The following is a 22,594-nucleotide window of genomic DNA, read 5'->3' on the forward strand; positions in this document are numbered from 1 at the left end:
CAAAGTGCAATGTTAGGAGCTCTGTGTAGCTCTCAAGGAAGTCCACTGTCCAAAGTCATGAGGTCAGAGACCCTAATCTCAATCACTGTTGTCCCATTTTTGCTTCTGCACATTACACTCTTTCTTAAATGTCATTTTAGGCAGTTCACATATATTGACTCTTGAGTCTACATGAAAGTTAGTTAACACAATTTAACATTATATCTAAAACATGAATTAAAGAAAGGCTGAGAGAACTTTTAACTTTCCTTTTGTGTGGCAAAATGTTTTTATGTTTCATAATATTAACCTTTAAACAAATCAGGCTCTAACCTTTAGAAATACATTTACACTTAAAATTTTCTCAGTGTAAAAAGTAACAAATTTTACATATACCCTATTGATAACAGGTCCTATAATACAACATTAAATGATAGAAATAAATCCCCAATAAAATTTTACTCTCTATAAGTTTAAAATTACCATTACAGACAAGTTTAATCTGGAGAATAGCAGCTTGATAAATTCCCTGCTTTAAAAACTTATATACCTGGAAAATATGAACACATTTAATATACAAAGAGTGACCATTTCACAATTACCTTGACATTTTTATCTTACCAAATTTAGTTTTTTAAAGAAAAATTTAGACTCTGTAACATACTACAATACTCTAACAGTTGCTTAACCATAATTGTATAAACCCCAATTTTTAAGACTAATTGTTCTAAAGAAACTTAATAGACACAAAGTTAAGAGTAAATTAGTGTTTCTAAGAAATCCTTGTCATTTTACCATATAGATTAAACTTTGGTTTATATCAGAACATTAGTATTTCACCTTAGGAAAAACCTTAAATAGCTTTAACTGTTTCACATACATACAACCAACTTAGTTACATGCAAACTTGTTGAAATTTGCCCTTTACTTACATAGACTTTCTTAGCACTTATTTAGACCCTCATGTATTTTATCACATAAGCACTTTCTTACCCAGAAACATTTCCTTTTCCCTTTTACTAAATATACTTCCATACTCAAAATCTTTTATTTTCTCTTTCCTATCTGTTGACCCCTTTTTGTTCACATTCTGAAACAACTCTTACAAAATTTCTGAATTTAGATAAATTATTCTATTTTAATAAGATTAAATATTTTGTTATTTATAGTACTCTAATTGAAACCCAGTTGAAACCTTTGGAACCCTTTGTATATAGAATTGTACCTGTTAGGACATAACTCTTAGTAACCTTGTTTTTAGTTTAGTGATGACACAAAACAACTTTCTCTACAAACACATTTGAGTAATCCCATGCATGTCAACTCTAATTCTCTTATCTTATTGTTAAAAAAAAAAAAAAAAAAAAAAAAAAACAAGATATCAGACAAGTGTACCAACAGTATCTGCCATCTCTTTCCTGTTGAAGAAAAGTCCTAGAAAAATTGATGTTAGACATTTTATTAACATCAACATTTTATTAGTTTGACCACCTAGAGATTTGCGAATTATTTTTGAAGACATTTTACTTTTATTACTTTACCCAATTTAAATTGAACCATTTTAAATCACATGAATTAAAAGTATCTGGATCCATTTTTAAATTTTAATTTTAGGAGTGCTCAGTTTTGATACAGACAAAACATGACATCAGACAGCATGACATACAAATAACACAAAATCAAAGGCCTTGTAACTTTATAGGTGAATCTCCATTGCAATGTAACAAATGTTCAAAAACTCTAGTTGAATAAAAAGATAGAACTGATCAAAAAAGTCATGAGCTCAAAAAAAAAAAATGTAGAATTCAAAAAAAAAAAGAGTCCTAGAAAAATGATATGGCCGTTAAGTACTTTAGTAAAGCACCATAAAATTTACTTTTGCTGGAATTCAGGTAAGACTTTTTGCTTTTTTTTTTTTTTTTTTTTTCTTTTTGGGATTTGAGACCGATCTCCTACTGAGCCTTCAGGCTTTCTCTATTTACATTTCAATGTAAGCCTTGACTGAGATCTGGATCTGAAAGGGGCCAAAATGTTCTAGCAGAAATTTGATGCCAAGGGCATTTTAACCCTTATTCCTGGTTAGTAATCAATTCAGGTTTGGACGCAGAAAATTGTGAAATAATTATCTCCCAATACTTGTGGTGACTGGGGCTACTATATCATACTTCTTACTAGGACATGCCACTGATGGTTGGGCTGGTTACTCCCTCCACACTGGTGTATGTGGGACCTCATGGCAGGAAGACTAGGTGGGCTGGGTGGGGCGAAGTTGGAGGAGGAGGAGGGCTTGAGAGTGGGAGAAGAAGGAAGCATTCGAGTTTGCAGGAAGAGCAGAGAAGTGCAAGAAAGAAGAGACTTGAAGATAAGGAATCCCTTTCCATCTGCCCGCTCGCTTGCGGAAGCTGTGTGCCAATATCTTTGGTAGCCACAATCCACCTTCCCATGGAGCAATCTTTCATCCCTGCATAAGCCAATTTGTGATTGGTAGTCATTCCTTCCCAAACTAACATTTTACCATTTACCGGGAAGGCCATACAGGGAGGGGGGAGGTTAGAGTCTGTGAATTCCTGCCCAGTATCATAAAATGGCCACCGGGAAGATTTCCCGCCATCCAGAAGGAGGAAGGCGAGGGCTTTCATTGGAGTCTGATGTGACCCCAGAATACAAGATGGCAGCAATGAGCCTCCCCAGGGTGGTAGTGGGCCCTCCCTATGTGTAGAGGCTGGCTGCCCTCGTGGTTCCTCAACCTTGGGAGGAGCGGATGGAGATGGATTGGGCTCGTCATTAAAGGTCTCCCAACATTGTTTACTATGTGGCAAGTTTCTAGAAGGAGATGCAATGGGAGGAGCCAGCGGTTCTTTAGGCAGCAGCTCTTTGGGGGGAACCTTGGAGCCCCCTTTGGGAGGTCCTGGAGAGAAGCAGGCCTTAAGGGCGGATAATGTAGGGCAGACTCCCAATGGGGGACCCTCCCCTAAATTGATTTCCCTCTTCTTAACAAGTTGTTCTACACAATCCCATGTGGACCAGTCAAAAAGATTAGCAGCGGGAAGCCAAGGGGCCACCCAAGTAAAGGTGTCCCAGGCTTTTTCCGCCTGTGTATCAGACCACTCAAGGCCCCTACTCTTCAGCATGAGTCTAGGAGCTGAGAGCGCAGGGTCACCATGTGTGGTGTGTGTTTGCGCCATCTTTTTGGGGATGCCTTACCTCGGAACTCGCTTGGACTGATCTGCCGTACTTTCGGTTTCGAAACTGCCTCTTTGCTTCGGCTGTGGATCAGCCTTGAGGGGCCCCACGTTGGGCGCCAGATGTCGGGGTCTGAAGCCCCCTTGCTCTTCTCAACCAGTGACAAGGGAAGGGGACACTCCCCAACAAGGTCAGATCGGGATAGGTAGGGCCAACTGACCGCCCGCTCCCAGGCCTCCGTGCGAAGGACAATCAGATGCGTCTGGGAGACCCGTCACAGCAGGAACTCCTTAAAGGACTTAGTACCTGCTCGTTTTTTGTGGGAGGTCACAGCAGAGGGCGGCCTAGCTCAGCAGCCCCGTACCCTAATTTCCTTGGCACTCGCCTACCTTCTTTTCTTAATGCATTGTATTTTGAAGTGTTAGGTGTTTCCTAGCTTAACCAAAGGTACATTTTATCACATAAAGAAAGGAGTCCTCTTACATGACTTGTTATTGCCTGATTTTTTTTAACCTCCTTAATCAGTAAATATCTATTCAACCCCTGCAAAGTACTTGTCATTAGTGCCAGATACTAAAGACATCAAATGTTTTTTAAGTGATATTTGCTTTTCATAAGTCCATAGTAAATGTCTTTTCAAGTCCCACTTAAACTTTCCTCAACCTCATTTCTGTCCTTAAACTGAGATATTTAAAGGATTACTTTTAACACTACATCGAGTATGTTGTATAATTATTAACTTCTGAAGAATAATCTCCTAAAGCCACAGCTATGAATTTAAGTGATAAATTAAAAAGTAGCTTTCAAACATAAATAATTCTTAATATTTATGTAACACAATGTATCACTTCAATGAGTTTCTTTAATATCCAGTACTCAGATTAGGCATGCTTTTCACAAGGTACCAGAATTTCAATATCTATGACAAACTTGAAACTCAAAAAAAATATTTTTTGAAGTTCAAATGGATCTTGTAGCAACTAAATTTTCTACCAGACAGAAGCATGTAAACCCTTTGAAAAGGCATCTCTTTACCTTGGAATTGCCTGCTGAAATGTGTGGTGGAAGGAACTTCTCCTTGACTATACAGCCAAAGGATTTCAGAAGTTTGGGGCTCACTTTGACTGTAACAGAAACCAGACTGCTCTCAGATGTGCAGATATGTCATTTAAAATTTAATTAAAACAGTTGGGGCATGCCCTTCTTTAGTGAGAAGATTCCAGAGACCTGCATAATATTATTTTTCTGAACATTGACATCAGCAACATACTACAAGTATATTTTAAGGGTCAAAAGCATCATGCAAAATTTTCCAGATCTCAAAGCTCAGTGGTATAGATTAGAGTTTTGGATATCATGCCTGCATTTAGAACATGCCAATTCAAGCTTAATCTTAAATCTGTATTTCAAAAACTTTCCTTGCCTGAATATAAATAGAATACAAAGCAGCAGTGAAATTTCCAAAGCAGTTTTCCCTTTGTTTTGTTCATTTACAGGAATATATAAAGTTGTTTTTTGTTTTGTTTTTGATAGGCATATATTTAAGTGTTCTGCTCAGCTGGGGAAGCCCACACCTCAGAGTTACAGAGTGATTTTATTTTAAATATAAAGCAAATGTTCTTATACCCACAGAAAGGAAACTAACAGTTACATTAAGGAGAATTTTGATAGATATGTTCTGATATAGTGCCTGTATTAAAGGCATGGGGACTTTTACTAACTAAGGAGAAAATTTCATATCTTAAGTTGTGGGAACTGGAATTTGAGAGAACACTGTTTCTGGTTAAAAGTTCTGAGTTACATACCCCAAAGTAATATAAGACCCATTAGCACCAAAGTGGCTCCCCCTACTGGCTTGTTGTGGGCACCACAGTTGTGCTTATAATATGAAACTTCAGCACTAGGACTCCTTTTCCATCTACCAATATCTGTTCTGAAATTAGTAGGGGATGACAATTTAAAACAGTATTTTTGAAGTAATTCATATAAGTCTAATCCCAGGCAGTCTGATTGGAACATCACATCACTAAAAAGTATGTCCCGATCCATCCAGGCTGCACTGTAGGCCCAGATCTTGGACCTCAATCCCTTTTCCAAGATGGTGGCAATTGGGTCAAGTTACAAACCTGGTCGTATTCCTAGTTCCTCTGGCTCTGAGCTGCCCTAGAAAGAATGTGACAACTCCAAAGCATTTATGAGTTAGTTAAAATTTATGAGTTATTTCTTGGTCTCAGTTTTCTTCAAAGTTTCTGAGTATGCTTAAGACTAACTTTAATGTGGGGTTAAACCCAATTATCTTATACTGATAGGTTCTTTACCCAACCAAAAGAAACTTCCAGATTGATCATTATCTTGCTTTGTCATTAAGTCTAGCTAATGATGTAACAGAGCTTAGCCTCTTTCTTAGTTCCTCCTGCACTTTGAGGGTAGTAAGGAGGTATAAAGTTGTTAAACATTAAAATTATTGCCTGACCTACTATCTCCAACAATGAACATGGGTCATTACTAAAGGAAATTAAATCAGTCAAATGTATCTTTATAAATACAAATTAATTATCTCTTTTTATAAGAACTTGCATCTATGTATTCAGAATGAATATCTATAAATATTACATATATACATGTATAAATATATATACAAATATATGTATGTCACTACTTTGGGAAATTGAATAAAACCCACTAGGAAGTTTAGGAAAGGACCCAAGACCCAGGGTATGTTCACAACTGTCTTTCCAGGATTCTTTACATTGTGATCACAAAAAAAGGCTCAAGATATCACTGTTTTGAGAAAGACAGTTTATGTTTAGGACAAACAGATGTTTCCCAGATGATTTATCATCCCTCTTTTTCTCACTAGCAACAGAGGTCATCCTTATAAAATATAAGATGGAAAATAATCTGCAGGGCACTAGGCAACCATCTGGTGTTTACTCCAGATTATTTATTGCAGTGGTTCTCAAAGGTGGTTCCTGGACCGGAAGCCATCATGGGGAGCTTGTTGGAGATGCAAGTTCTCTTGTCCCACCTCAGAATGACTGAATCAGAAGTTCTGGGGAGGAGACCCCACCAAGTTCTTCAGGTGACCCTGATGCAAGTTAAAGTTTGAGTACCACTGAGTGTGGTACCTTTTTCTGATTCTGGTGTAGGTTTGTAAATTTGTCACATCTCAAAGGGAAAACAGTGGGAAAGTTGGCTTCAGTTAAAAAAAAAAAAAAAAAGGAAATACCAGAACTACAGGATTAAAGGCCACAGAGGCAGATGATGCATTTCATTTTTAGATGTCATTGGCTATTTTTTGTTTCTTTTCTTCCAGTCTCAATATCTTGGAATTAGTTTTTATCATTAAAAGAAAAAAAAAAAAAAAAAAAAAGACTCATAGTTACCCAGAATGCACCAGAACAACCCACACAGCAGTAGTGTCTGGTCTGACTGGTCTGACTGACCAGACACACACACACACACACACACACGTCTCCAAGGGTGCGGTAGAGAATACAGACACATGGAACAACTGGTACCTTAGAATTAAACTTACAATTGACATAAAATAGATACAAAAGATAAAGTAAGAATTAAACTTACAATTGACATAAAATAGATACAAAAGATAAAGTAAGAAGGTGTCAGGATAGGACCCTGTTTAACAAAGAATTGACTCCAGATGATTCAAATAGAGACCTTGGGAGGGGAAGATTGGAGAGGTGTGGGCAGGATCAAGGGAGTAAACAGTAAAGCCAGGGACTCAGAGACCAGTAGGAAGGCAGAGCCACTGCCTTCTCTTGCAAGAAAGAGAAAAGGGGAGAAAATAGTGTCACTGGGGAAGAAGGTGGCCCAATTGGAATTGCTTTAATGGAAGGATACAGTTACTGTTCAAAATGTGGCTCTCCAGCATGAAAAAAGAGGGGAAGAAATATTCTGACTTCTCTTTCTTACTAATGCCCTGCCTTCTGTTTGTCACACTTGACCAGAAGCCAATGGTAAGGGGGTTTAGGTGATTGACCCGCTCCCAGGGCACAGAGCCAAGCAGAAGGGTGAGACTCAGTGGGGGGAAAGTGAGTAACAAGAGTAACAGACAAATAGGATTTTGAGTTTTGGCTCCATTGTAACTGTTTGGGTAACAGGTGTGTCATTTATCTCTTATGATAGGTAGCTTTAATTTTGAACTCTATTTTTTTAAAAAAGGTCTTTAAATAAATATTTACTCTTTCAACTTTGTGTTTTATCAACTTTTATAATGTCAGCATCTGTGATCAAATTAGTAACCAGGATTATCAGAGACTTTTAGAAGTTTTAATAGAGGATGTCACTGGAACAATTTATGTAATTAAATAGCTTTCAAACATTGCTTATATTCCACAAGAACGACTCATAAAAGACATTAGCATATTTTAATTAACACATTTTAGTAGCACAATTATATTTAAATTGCATTTCGTTATCCTCCTAATAGCTTCCCACATAATTTTCAGATACATTTGAAATTCTGCCCAGAGGGTTTTATTTTATATAAACCAGTCAAAGGATTTAGCAACATTTATAAGAAAAATGTAAGGCATATCAAGCTTAAGGTGTGGATTCTCTGGGAAGGTATAATTAGTACAGAGGAGCAACACAAAGTCACCTTTTTATGGTTGTCTCTACTTCATGAATAGGGACCAATAAGACCCCCAAGTGCAGACTGGGCTTGTGAGGAGCTGATTCTACACATCTCTTCCCAACTCCTCCTTCACTGACGGCACATGGATAGTTTAGAATCTGCCAGGTAGGAATGTTTACACCAGGGAAATGGGCCAAAGCTAAAAATGGGACTTTCCTCCTTCCCTCTCCCTTCCTCCTTTCTCCCCATCTCCTTCTTTCCTTCTTCCTCCCTCCATTTCTTCCTTCTTTCCCACCTGAAAACACAGAAGCCCACCAGGCATTCAGCTCCTCCCTTGGTGGAGGGCTGTAATGAATTTCATTTTACTGTCTGGGCTTTGCTGGGAATAATTCCTGGCTCTGTGATTCCCAGGGAGTTAGCTGTCTACCGTTCTGGGCTGACCACACTGAGGCTTTCCTTTTTCCATCCAGTTAGTTCCTGCATTGTGGTGGGGAGGCCTTCTGCGTCACTCCACCCCAGGCCTGTGAGCTGCCGTCTCAGGGTCAGGCAGCTTCTTCAAGGACATTTCCCTCACCTCTGACCTGCCCGGGGGCCCACACGCAGGCCTAGCATCTGCCCCACAAGATTTTCTGCTGCTTCCCTCAGTCTCTGTAAGTGGCCCTCGTTACCTGACGAGCTCTCTTCAGGGTCCTGGTGCCAGAGGTACTGGTTTTCGCTCATTTTAATAAAGCATACTTTTCTTCTTTGATTCCTATCATTCTTTTACCTTTCTTTTCCACACTCCTTTTATTAAAGGAAGGAGGAGCACAGTGCAGCCCACCCTCTGCCACTTTCCCAGTTCAGAAGCCACGTGAGCTGTGGCCATAAGCCAAGATCCCTAATTAACCTAGACCATCATTTTTCTCCCAGTACTGAAACCTTGGCAAGTTCTGGGAAGTACGCCAGATGTTTCTATCTTAGGCTCTGAAGGCCATCTTTACCTACATAAAATTGTGCCTGAAACAGAAAAGTCACCTCTTTTAACTCTTCAGTGACATTTTCTGTATGCATTATAATTTAGTACCCTTGTGAGCTATGGAATACCTTGATAATGATGCAGCATATATTTAGCATTTTCTTATTCACAGTTAAGTATACTGTCTTGCTAGACTCAGATATAAATAAAAAAGAAATTGCTTTATGTGAACTTGACCAATATAAGGTCTATGTCTACGTAAATATCAGCAGCCACACATCTCTGTAGGTCTGTTTTATAATTTGCAAAAATGTTTGCAAAACCATTCTGGTTCTATAATGAAACCCAACTGGATAGACTCAGATAAGACCCAAAACAGAACTTGCACAGACCAAGTGTCTAAACATATTAATTGTTGTCTTCATAATTACTAGTGTGGTATTAATGTGGAAGTCCATATGACTTCTTTCATCTAAATGTTAGCTCACCTTGACTATTTCTGAGTTCAAAAGAGAGTTTATGAATCTGTTGGTGTTTTTCCTACACAGAATGGTTTGTGGTTGTTGTGTTATATTGTTGTTATTCTCATTTTACTTTTGTAAAGAGAGATACTATAGAGAAGTAATAAACTTATTAAGAGTAACTTCCTTTTCATATTACACTTTGGTGAAGGACGAGCATGAATACCACATGGCATCTTGGATTTGATCCACTCTTTTTCTTAGTAGAGTTACAAATGTATTGAAGAAATTGCCATCTGAGAGGAGGGGGAGAACAATTGTGGAGTGGTAGTGGGAGAGAGAGAAACATAACCACACAAAGGCTTTTATAATGAGAGAAAAAAAATAATCACCCTGCTAGCTACCCTGTTCTTCCTCTGCAGAGTGTTCTCCTTTTCTTATAGTAAAAAATATGAAAAGTTCAGTGTAATCAGAGAGAACATGGATGGAAAAGAGGCAGAGACTGGGGAGGGGGAGGGTGTTCTCGAACTAAAGAATGAATGCACTTAATTATCAGCACTTTATCTACTATCCATTTTATTATTCTGCCAAATTTAGTGTATTTAACATTTAGTGTATTTAAACATTTAAATTTTCTCTAAATATTTCTTCATTTAACAGTAAAAAAATAAACTAATGGATAAAAAGGATAAGAGTTCCCCAGACATCTAAACATGGATTGCAACTGAAATTTTCACCTATCTAATAGATCTGATTCTTTAAAACAATTTTTTTTAGTTGTTGATGGACCTTTTATTTTATTTATTTATTTATTCATATGTGGTGCTGAGAATCAAACCCAGTGGCTTACGCATGCTAGGTAAGCACTCTCCCACTGAGCGATGACCCCAGCCCTAGATCTGATCCTTCTAATAGCTTTAAAACCATTTAAGAATAAGTATAGAACATTGCAATCAATACAAAATAGGTACATACATGTACACCGATACTGGTTATAAAAGTGCTAATGCCACACTTTAGAATTGATCTTTTCACTCCAAAAGGGAGATTCATATCATGAAAGCTAGAGTTTTCTCACCTAAACTCTGGTCCTCCTAGCTCTAAAATGAAGGCATTCATCCCATTTCCTGTTCCAGATTAGGATTCTTAATCACATTAGAACTTTTTCTGTTTTAAAGCTGCAGTGAGGATTACACTTATCTACATTTTTATTGTAAATGACTCATTCAATTAGAGGGCAATTGAAAGCATGAGCTTCCTAAGCTTTTGAGATACAAAACAAATTGACCTGAATCTAATAACCCAGGTAATGGGAACTGTAATTTGGAATTATCTTCCATAAAGAAATACCAATTAGCCAAGTATTAATTACTTATGAGATTGTGCTGTCATTTCATACATAGGGTTTTTTATTCACTTGCTATTTTCCTTAATCTTTCCTCCACCTCTAACCAAACTCTTCAAAGAGCATAATTCCTGACCTCAAGGGAGGTCAGAATATGAAGGTTTGGCTGCAGAACACGTTCCTCCTATCACCACACAAACTGGGCAGAAACTTCACTAGGTTATGGCTCCTGCCAGTCAGGCAGGACCATCCCTCATTGAACTTTGAAATTTTGCAGAAAAGTCACCTTCTAGAATTCCCAATGAATCGACATGTTTGAAGCAAAGGGAAGGATCTATTAGCCAGGATGCAAATGAGCACCAGTGCTTTTCAGGAACGACCAAGGTGACCAGGATTAGAGTCTTGATGGCCGCTGCTGCAGGGCAAGCCCCTCCGCTGCCTGTGCCCACCCTCTCCTATCCTGATGGTGAATGTGTGCCCAGCCCAGCCACCCCGATCCACACAGAGAGTTGCAGCGTGCAGATGTATCATGCTACGCTCGTATTAGAGCTTAAGAACACTCTCCTTTGCTGAGAGTGTTGCAGGGCTGGGACCTTCTAGGAAACTGAGGCAGTTTGAAGACTACCCCCCCCACCCCACAAACCCTGATTTTTGCAGTCAAGTCAGGAAGATTTCAGCCATATCTCCCAGAGTAATGAGGCATGAGTTTATGGAAGGGATAGAAAAAGGAAAAGGAAACACTCTCAAGAGAGCGGGTCCTCTTAGAGAGGAGAGGGACAGCTGCCTCTTCTGCACTCGGGTTTTATTGGGGAATCCCAAAGAGGTTCCCAGAGAGTCCTGCCCAGGTCCACCACTTTTGATTGACAATAGGATGACATCAGACTTTCAATTCCCCACTGCCATGACAACTCTAAGTCACTTTGGTCCATACTGACCAGTTCTAATTGGATTATTAATCATAAATTCTTCTAAATTTGATTAGGAGGAATTCTCCTTATCACCCTGAGTTTTGGAATCTGGTTTGTGAAAAGGGTCACAAAAGTCTCCCCCTTCAGATAACTTGGGTTCCTCTTATCAACACTATGTCAGGCCTGCAATTCTCCTATAGATGACATGTGCTGAGGCATGTGACACATCTGTCCACTTAAGCCAGGCAGGGCTGCAGGTAAATTGCTTCTTGGAAAACAAAACACGTGGGAAGCTTTTTGAAAAAGAAAAGCATTCAGGCACATCTTTCCTGAATTAGCTATGAAATGGAAAGACCGTGGGAACCAGTGGCCACAGTGGGCCCATGTTAGAGAATTATTCCTTTAACCTCAGGTTCCCATCACTAGAATCTGTCCGTCCCCTAGCAAGAGGACTCCAGAGCATTTACGTATATCATCAACGGAAGCGAAAGCACAGTGCACTTGAACTCACCCAGACCTTCGCAGGTATCAGTGTAGATGTTAGGAGCTTTTGCCTTCAGGTAGAAACTACTGACAGGGAAATTTCAGGATGAAATGGAAAACCAGGCAAGGATTGCCAACTTTGAGGAATATGTACAGTGAGGAGAAGGAGCAGAATCAAGAAGAAAAGTGTCCCCAGAGGAAATAAGTAGCACAAAGAACCCACTAGAACAGAAACAATCTCCATTGTCTGAAGAGGGGATTGGGGATATTTAATTCATAAAATATAAGTAGAATCCCATGAAAAAGGGGACAGCAGAGGACAACAAAGGGCATTCAGCAAATAAAACAGGTTGTTGAAGTGGGAGACAGAAGCCAGTTGTAGGACCTGAAAAACGTGGTCACGGAATTCTGAACAAGAGTAAAGCAAAAAGCCAAAGGTATGGAACATGTGAGAGGAAAACAAGGAAGAGGTGTAGAAATGAATCCGGACGCTCCAGTCAGACAGACGGTATTTGAAAAAGAGAGCAGAGAAAAGGAAGGAGGAGATGGTTTCAAGCCATCAGACCAAGAAACACAGCAAGAAACAGTTCAGAACCAAAGGATATCGGGCTTCACATCATAAGGGTTCACATATCCCTTCATTCAGTCAGAAAGGATGCAGGCTCAGATGGACCCTTCCATGGTCACAGCTGGTATCAGGTCGTAATCCAAACTGGCCTCCTCTGCTGCGCCCTTCCTCCCTCGACTCTAAGGCCTCTCTGAGTGAGTGAGTGAGTGAGTTTATTCGTACCAGAGATTGAACCCAAGGGTGCTTAACTACTGAGCCACATCCCCAGTCCTTTTTTGTATTTTATTTAGAGACAGAATCTCGCTAAGTTACTTAGGGCCTCACTAAGTTGCTGAGGCTGGCTTTGAACTTTTGATCCTCTTACCTCAGCCTCCCAAGCTGCTGGGATTACAGGTGTGTACCACAGTGCCCGGTTTCAGTTTTTAAATGGTTCCCTACTATACACAGAAAACCTAACAATAAGAAAATATCTTAAAACCATGCTGAAATTCTAGTGCTGCCAAATCAAAATATGCCCGAGAGACCTTGATTGACTGTGTAAGAAAATTAGTCTTTTTTTTTTTTTTTTTTTTCAGAAAGTAGCCCTGTGGGCTAGGGATGTAGCTCAGATGGTAGAGTGCTTGCTTTGCATGCCCAAGGCTCTGGGTTCAATCCCCAGTACCGCGAAAAAGAAAGAGAGAAAGTAGCCCTGTACTTGAGTATGTCCTGAATCCTCCCCCCATTCATGTGTGTGTGTGTGTGTGTGTGTGTGTGTGTGTGTGTGTTCATACACATATTTAGTTATTTGCATTATTCTAAAGTGCCTTCAAAAGATAGGTGTATGTGCAGAACATTGTGGAAAGAGGACCAAGGGCATCTGTGGCTGAAATTCAGGTACATCTTTCCTGAATTAGCTATGGAATAGAAAGCACCACGGGAAACCAGTCACTTACCAACATACCAGCTATTTTAGCAGAGGCTCAAAAGCTAGAAATTTCTGAAGTAAAGCCCATGACTACTGTTCAACTTTATACTGGAAGACATACTCTTATGACAGGTCCAGGATGTACTTGGAAGTTGTTTTCACTGAAAGTCATTACATTCTTTTCAGACTCAGGGCAGTTATTGCTTTCTGACATTCCACTGCTGATTGCTTGTTGCTTCGCAAATTGTAGGTTCCATAAAAGCTGACACTGGACGCCTTCCGGCACATGGTCAGCGCCCTGTTGGTGTTTATTGAATGGTGAGTCCGTGAAGGAGACCCTCTGTGGCATAGATTTCTTATATACCATCCTTAAGCCTCAAGAGACTCGTCAGTCATCTGGCCGCAGTTGGTGTTGATTGGATTCTTCATGAATGCTGACCCTCGGCCCAAATTCAAAGAGTTTTCCAAAAGAGAGATTCTTTGATTGATGCCATTCTGGTTGTCATCCCTGATAGCAGGAAGTAAACGTTGGACAAAGTCAGTATTTGTTGTAACAAAACATTAGTTGCTCATCAGAGAGGAACGTGGAATATTGGGATTTAAAAGTGCCAAAAAATAGTACTGCTCTCTTTCCCTCTCGAGAGGGATTTTTTTTTTTTTTTTTTAAAGTCATAGCCTAAAACAAATGAAGTTCAAAGTCCACATTAAGCTTCACAGGAGAAGCGACTGAACTATGAGGCCACTACTGGGCTTTCTACTTCTCCACTGTCCAAGATGGACAGACTTCACTTCCGGCCTGCCGAGGTAGAGGGCCCCTGGTAGGCGGACTGCCCGAGGCCAGCAGAATGCAAGCATCCCTGAGGGCCAGCTGTTCAGACCCAAGGCTCAGAGAGGGAGGGTCACATGTGCCCAGTTTCTTCTTGTAGTTTCATCAGTCAGATAAATCCCTCCTACCTAGGGATGGAATGAACTCTAGAATCATCAATACCATTTGCACCCTGGGAGTGGAAGTTCCCTCCTGAAACATGAGAGAGAATAAGATTCCCCACCAGGGACTTGGTGGTGCACCCAATATTCTCTTGTACATCCATTTACAAGCAGAGTGTCTATATAAGCTAATTATCTCAGGCATTTTGTTATAGTAACAGAAAGCTGACTACAGACTATGCATCAGATGTAATGGGGGTTATCTTTGGAAGGTGGATCACTGGAGATGTTTATTATTATTTTGATCATATCTAAATTTGTATAATAGAAAGGTAGTTCTTCAATAATCAGGGAAAATAATAAAGAGTAGGTAAAAGGGAATTGTTAGAAAGGAGTTTTTTAAATTTCTTTTTTCTCTCTAAAATTGCCCTGGAGAACAAGAGTAATAAAGAAACTAAATGAGAATCCATAGAAGAATTGGACTGTGCAGATGGGCTTATACCTGGGTGAGGGTGGGGGAGTCCTGGTCACCCGTCTCTCTTGTCGTGGCTTCGCCATACTGTTCTTTCTCCTTTCTGGGCCTTGTGATCCCATTCCACATCCCTCCTGGGTCATTGTCACAGGAAACCAGTCTGGGGCCTGGACATTATAGCCCAATGAGGGCACAGAGAGATGAGCATGAGTTTTGTCAGCCAAGGCCCAAAGCTAGTCCTCCTGTGTCTTTGGTATGTCTGGGCAAGTTACTTAACTGGAGACCTTGCTATCTTCATCCATCAAGTGAACTTATTGACACTCACATAACAGGTGGTGTATGTAAAACTCTTAGCTAGTCTCTCTTCCTGATTATAATTTCCAATGTCTTTTTTCAGGTTAGGGTGAGGTGGAACACCAGGGGGACACAGCATACAGCCCAGAAGGGATTTAACTTCCTGGAGTCACATATACTGGTCACAGAGAGGGGGAACCGAGGTGTCCAGGTTCCCTGGGCGTGGGAGCACAGATCCATATCCAGAATCCTTTTGGGTTCTTCTAAGAGTTTGGTTTTCTCTGCTGAATGCATCTTCTTTTGTACTTGGCAATGTGCTTTAACATCTTTCTTTATGTATCCAAAGAAGTAATCAGCTCCAACTTTCAGAATTCTTGCTTCCCACTGTGGTGGCTCAAAGGGAAGCCTCTGCACTCCACCAGCACCTCATCAGGATGGTCCTTACAATGAATGGCCGTGGCCATACAAGGTCCCTGGGAAGCATTTCATGGGATTGCCTTTCATTTCATATCCCCCACACGTGCATTCTTGAGACTAGCAGGGTGTGGAGTAGGCCTGCCTCATTGTGGCTCTGGTTGACAGCTCCCTTATTAGTGATCAGACTAACCCACAAGGAACACTGGAATATTCCATGGTGCATCACTGAAAACCTGGACCCTGCTATCGAGGTTAAGAAAAGAGCTTCAGGAACAGAAGCAGGAAACAGTGAAGGAGAAGAGCTGGAGAGACTCCGGGACAAAGCAAGAGGGAAGGCAGGGTGGACTATGAGAGGGACCAAGCCAGGGTGGTACTAGATAAGAAGAAAGTAAAATAGAGGGTCTGGAGTTGGAGTCATGCACCTGTGGGCAACTGTTTCACCATAAAGATGCCGAGACAAAAGGCCTGTGACAAGAACTTTATAGGAGGAAAAGCTTATTTGGGGGCTCACGGTTTGTGAGGGTCAGTCTGCAGACGACCGACTCCTTTGCTCTGGGCCTAAAGCGAAGCAGCACATCATGGCAGAAGGGCCCTGCTCCAGCCCCCCACTACCTGCCGTGGTTGCCGACCAGTTCATCCCTATCAGGGGATCAATGCCCTGACTAGGTTGAAACTCTCAAAACCCAATCATTCCACCTCTCAACTTTGTTGTATATCTCACACATGAGCTCTTGGGGGACACCTAATATCTAAACCATAATATCACTGTAATTCAGTGATAAAGGAATAATTCTTTCAATAAAAAAATAAGCCTCAATCCCTCCAAAATAGTTAATGGATCAAAGAAGAAATTAAAAGGAAAATCCAGGTGTGGTGGACATGCTTGTAATCCCGGAAACTCAGGAGGCCAAGGCAGGAGGAGAGCAAGTTTGAGGGTTTTTTTAAACAGTTTTTTTTTTAACAGTCAAGACTGAAGACACATTTCAAAAAAGGAGAGATACCAGGCACGCACTATGGCACATGCCTATAATCCCAGCAGCTGGGGAGGCTGAGGCAGGAGGATCTTGAGTTCAAAGCCAGCCTCAGCAACTTAGTGAGATCCTGTCTCTAAATAAAATATAAAAACAGGCTGGGGATGGGGCTCAGTGATTAAGGACCCCTGGGTTCAATCCCTGGTACCAAAAAATACCAATTCCCCCCCACAAAAAACCCCACCTCAACCTGGATCCACCTAGCTCCATTTCTAGGTGTTCATCAACCCCCGCCTGCTCCAAAAAAAGGAAAAGCATATGTCCCCACAATGACTTGTTCATGAATATGTACAGTGATTTTGCTCATTATAGCCCAAACCCGGGGCAACCGGAAGGTGTGTCACGGGAGAGAGGCAGGTAAGCAGTTGCGGTTGTGCACCATAATGCACTCAGCCATGAGTGGCCTGCTGCGTGGCGGCAGCGCTGGCCATCTCCTGGACACGTGCTGAGCAAAAGGAGCCAGGCACAATGCACACTCACCGCGCCAGTCCATTTTTAGGGCGCTCTAGTGGAAGCAAAATGAATCTAGGGTGAAAAATTTTTCCCAGAATTGTTGGCCTCCATGGGGATGAGGCAGGGGTTGTCTGCAAAGTGCCTACAAAGAGCATGAGGGACCTGGCGGGGGTGGGGCGACAGGAGGGTGGTAGTGACACGGGATATGGCTTGGTCAGAACTAAGAAGCTGATCAAACTGCAGTTCAAGTGGGTGTCTTTACTCCACATGAATGTTGTCTTGATAAAGATTTCGTTTATAAAAAACGAAGTCAGATAACCATTGCTTCTCAGAACATTGCAGTAACCCCCCTTTCCCAGCCCAAAGCCCCAGCCCTTCCTCTGGCCCACAAGGCCCCTGGCCAGCTGCACTCTCCCGCCACCTTCTGACCTCATTTCCCTCCATCAACACATCACTCCCCAAACCAGCTGCATATGGCCACCTCAGAGCCCTGTGCTGGCTCCCTCCGCCTGCAATGCTTCCCCAAGGTACATTTCCTCTCAAATTCCGTCTTGTGAGTAAGATTCATCTCAGCAATCCTAATTAGAACAACACCCTCTTTCTCCATTCTCATCGTCTCTACTGTTGGGATTGTGCATCCGTGTGGCCCCACGGAGAGGGACAATTTGGCCTTGTCTAATGAAATATGAGATGACCTTGCCCCTGACCCTCACACCGTTTCTGTGCTGGAGAGAGACTTGTACATGTTCATAAGGAGGCAGGTACTAGGGCGTTCACTGCAGTGGAGTCTGAGGTGGTGGAAGCCTGGGAATCATTGAAAAAATCCATCTGTAGCGGGTAGTTAAATATATTGAGGTCCATTTCTACTAGTATATGTACAGACATGAATAAGTTTCTAAGATATACTGCTGAGTGGATGAGATTAAAATTTTTATCAAAAAACAAAAAATGTTACTGTACCTCTCAGTAACATTACATGACTAAAGTTACAAGGGATCTTTGTGATGCACGTTGGGAAACTTGCATCTGTGGTATAATCACAGAGAACTGTACACACAGTGATGCGTGAAACCTGGTAAAATGTGAGCAAGTTCTGTGGATTGTGCCAAGATCAGTACTCTGGTCTTGACAGTGTACTATAGTTAGGTAAAATGTTACCAGTGGGAGAATTTGAACTAAGGATAATAGGGCCTCCTGTTCCCTTTATGTCATTTCCTGTGAATCTGTAATTATTTCAAAAAGTTTTTAATCCTCAACTCCTTTTAAAAAAATTTAGCTGTAGATGAACATAATAACTTTATTTATTATGTGGTGCTGAGGATCAAACCCAGTGCCTCACGTGTGCTAGGCAAGCGCCGTACCACTGAGCCACAACCCCAGCCCTCAAAAAATTTTTAACAAGTTAAAGAAGAAATAAAAATAAGTGTGGATATAGTAGAAGATCCAATTTGATGATACCAGTTCCCCCTAAATTGTCTGTCAATGCAACCTCAAAACTTTTAAAAAGTAACTTGACAAACTGGTTTTCAATTTTATATGGAGATGCAGAGAACCAAGTGTCACAGAAACACTCCTGAATACGAACAAAGGAAGAAAATGTCTTCTACCAGCCATGGAGATGATAACACTATGGTAACAAGGAGGTACGGTAGTGCCTTAAGAATATGCAAAGGATCAGTGGGACAGAATAAAAGTCACAGAGTGGAGGCCGAGGACCAACAGCGAGTTGATTATTGGTTTCCTAGGGTTGGGGTGAGAACAGGGATCAACTGTCCATGGGCAAGAGATCTTTCTGGGCGCATGGAAGCATTCTGATGACGGCTGTACCTCTCTGTGACGTCACTCAAAATCGTCGCATTATCTGTCATGGGTGAATGTCATGACATGTAAAGTCACACAATCATACCATTTTAGAAATTACTTAATTTCTAAAAAATTAAGTAGATCTACAGTAAATCAAACTTGGAAAAGATAAAACAACAAAGAAACCATTAGTAATGATAAAGGAGACATCATAGAGCCTGAAGGATAGATTTTAAAGTTACGATAAAAGCGATTTTATTATCCAACTCTTAAGTTTTAAACATGTAATTAAAATGGGCATTGTTTTTTCCTTCTAGAACGAAGTAGGAGGATTTGACAGAAGTTGGAAAACAGCGTACAGAATCCACTAATGATGAAAGAATGGGAGACCCTGAGCCTGAAAAGTGGGCAGGCCAGGTAATCCATTGTAGTTCTTCAGGCATGGAGACCACACACTTCCAGGGCTATTTAAATATTTCCAGAAGGCACATAGTTCATTTGATTTATCTAGCTTCACTCTGCTCCACATACCAGATAAACCAGTGAAAAGTGAAACACCAAACTCACTTTCAATGCAGATGCAAAAAAATTAAAATATTAATGGGCAAATGCCAATATTATATTAAGAGTAATTTAGTATGACTAAGTACGATTTGCTACAAGACTAGAACAGTCCCATGGGAGAAAACCTATTAATTTCATGCATCATATGAAGTTTATTTTACTAAGAAGTATGTCTTAGCTTTCAATGTCAGGTGATGTGTCAATCTCCGGGGATAAAATGGGACGCTTCATTTGCATGGCCCCTACCTTCCTGAATATGACTGCAACAAAGAACAGCAATTTAATGATGTAACATGAGGACAAATGTTCCAGGGCTACAGAAAATCACATTCCACGCACAGGAGCATTTAACTGAGTCCATCAAACCCGAAACAGAGGTCTTTAGGCTGAGATCTAAAAACACAGGATGAAGAAGAATGGGGTTAGGGAAAGAGCTTTCTCACGGGAGAGAGAACCAAAACGAGGGGAAGGGAATGGGGGAGAGAAGAGATTGGTGTGTTGAAGACATGAAGATACTTTTCTTCATAGGTGATGTCGTGGGTTGAATGGTGGCCCCTACAAAAAATATGTCCACTAGGGACTTGTGAATGTGACCTTATTTAGAAAAAAAGGTTTTTGCAGAGGATCTCCAGATGAGCTTATTCTGGATTATTCAGGTGGCCTCTAAATCCAGTAGCAAATGTCATAAGAAAAGAAAACAGGCTTAAAATCAGCATACTACAGTGACGCAACTACATCAATGTTTATATATAGCAGCTCAATTCACAATAGCTAGATTGTGGAACCAACCTAGATGCCCTTCAATTGATGAATGGATAAAGAATCTGTGGTATATATACACAATGGAATATTATTCATCCATAAAGAAGAATAAAATTATGGCATTTGCAGGTAAATAGATGGAGTTAGAGAATATAATGCTAAGTGAGATAAGCCAATCCCAAAAAACCAAAGACCAAATGATTTCTCTGATAAGTGAATGATGATACATAATGGGGAGGGGAGAGGGTAAGGGAAGAATGGAGGAAGAATGGATTGTGTAGAGGGAAATGAGGGGTGGGGAGGGGGCAGGGGGAAGGAAAGATCATGGAATGAGACAAACATCATTACCCTATGTACATGTATGATTACGCAAATGGTGTGACTCAACTTCGTGTACAACCAGAGAAATGCAAGTCTTACCCCACCCGTGTACAATAAATCAAAATAAAAGAGGGGGAAAAAAGAAAAGAAGACAGAAGAGAAGGTGATGTGAAGACAGGTGGCGACTGGAGTGGTGTGTTCACAAGCCAACTAAGGGCAAGGGTCGCGGGCAGCCATGGGAGCTGGGGCGGGGGAGGGAACCCACGCCAGGCTCCAGAGCCCTGCGAATTCCTCCTGCTGTCCACCCGCTTGTGGTAAGTCTGCACACAAACATAAGGGATGAATACAGATGCAGAAGAATGGCATTTAGTACCCATTCCAAAGCAAAAAACAATGTAGTAAATTAGGCATAATGTAGGAAAAAACTCAAGTAAATAAAGCAATAGGCAATGCTACACTTAAATGGCAAAACGAGATAAAACAAAAACAAGAGAGGTTCCTCTTATTATTTAATATAATTATAGATGGTCCTCTCAATGCTGTAAGGTAAGAAAAAATAAGAGGACTAGTATTACAAATACAAAGTACCAAGGGGGGGGGGGGACCTTTAAATTAAGATGCTGGAGGAGATGGGCTGGGGCTGTGGCTCAGTGGCAGAGCACCTGCCTAGCACCTGTGAGGCACTGGGTTCGATCCTCAGCGCCACATAAAAATAAACAAATAAAATTAAAGGCATTCCGTTCATCTACAACTACAATTTAAAAAAAAAAAAAAAGATGCTGGAGGAGGATTGCAAGTTCAAAGTCAGCCTCAGCAATTTACCCAGGCCCAAAGAAACTTGGTGAGACTCTATCTTAAAATAAAAAATAAAAAGGGCTGGGAACGAGGCTCAACAGTTAGGTGCTCCTGGGTTCAATCCCCGGTACCAAAAGAAAAAAAAAATTAAGGTGCTGGACCCTAATGATGATGAAAATTATAACATCTGATTGAGAGAGAACATGAAAGAAGATTTAAACAAGTGGAGGAGAACTGCTCTATTATAGAGTGCTTTAATTTTATTATTATAAAGATAAATTGTCCTCAAATAAATCTCACTTCCCACAATACAATCACGAGTTGAATTTTAAAAGACTAAACAAAATTATTCTAAAGTTCATCTAAGAAAACAAAAGTGGGAAAATAGCCAATACTATTTTGAAAAAGGGTAATAATGTTGCATTAGTGTATTTAGTAATACAAAAAATTTCAAAATATATTAACTTTTTTAAAGCATATTACAAAATGTTATGAGCACAGTTTCTTTGAAAAAATAAATTATATATAAAAAGGGGCTTGGAGTATATATAGCAAAACATAATTATCTGGGTGATAGAATAATGGGACAATTGTTTTGAGCTCCTCTATTTCCTAAATTTTCTACAATACGTGTATTTATATTGTATAGAGGGAAAAGTAATAAATATTTATTTTTAAAAACTCAGATACATCTTTACCCCTTGGAGAAATCATCCCTTATGTAACCCCATCCCTCCAGATCTGGGCTAGGTGGCTGCCCTTTGCCATGCTCACTACTGCAGATACAGTATGTTGTAATACTTTGGCCCTCTTTATTCTGTCCTTGTGAGCTCTTTATAAATAAATCTGTGTCTTTTCTCTCTATATCCCTAAAACAAAGACTAGCATTTAGCAGATCCTCAATAAGATTTGTTGACAAAATGATTAAGAATAAAAGAAACACACAAATAAGAAAAATTGCAACTCCTTCTAAAACCACTAGAGGGAACCATATCTCCACCAAGACAGCTTTAGGAGGAGTTCATGAATTTTTTTTTTTTTTTTTTTTTTTTTTTTTTTTTTTTTTTAAAAACAAGGCTGTTCCAATCTTAGTAACCTTCCAGAAGGCAATATCAAGCCACCTGAGGGGACCTGAATTTAAACCATTCCCAACAATAAAATGTCTATGTCTACACTAAGATTAGATGGTCCCACAATATCCCACCTGATCAAAACTCATTCTGTTCCATCTATTTTGGCACTTACACAAAGTGGATTTACAGGTTATTAAATTACATCCCATGTCTGTGTCTTGCCGCCACAATGAGAGGGAGTTTATGTTTAAAGTCGTTTCTCTCTCATCTGCCAGCTCAGTGCTAGTCACTAAAAC

The 22,594-nt window shown here is 40.4% G+C and overlaps 1 long non-coding RNA gene across 1 annotated transcript in view; it reads left to right on the plus strand.

Annotated features, from left to right (window-relative positions):
* Nucleotides 1-19,335, plus strand: part of LOC306667533 — a 58,310-nt gene extending 38,975 nt beyond the window's left edge. Inside the window, exon 7 of the long non-coding RNA XR_013765591.1 lies at nucleotides 19,101-19,335. This is a non-coding gene — a long non-coding RNA (uncharacterized lncRNA). The remainder of the gene's footprint in view (nucleotides 1-19,100) is intronic.
* Nucleotides 19,336-22,594: the final 3,259 nt, after the last annotated feature.

The sequence above is a fragment of the Sciurus vulgaris genome (genome assembly GCF_902686455.1).
Source record: "Sciurus vulgaris genome assembly, chromosome: 8".
NCBI classification, from domain to species: domain Eukaryota; kingdom Metazoa; phylum Chordata; class Mammalia; order Rodentia; family Sciuridae; genus Sciurus; species Sciurus vulgaris.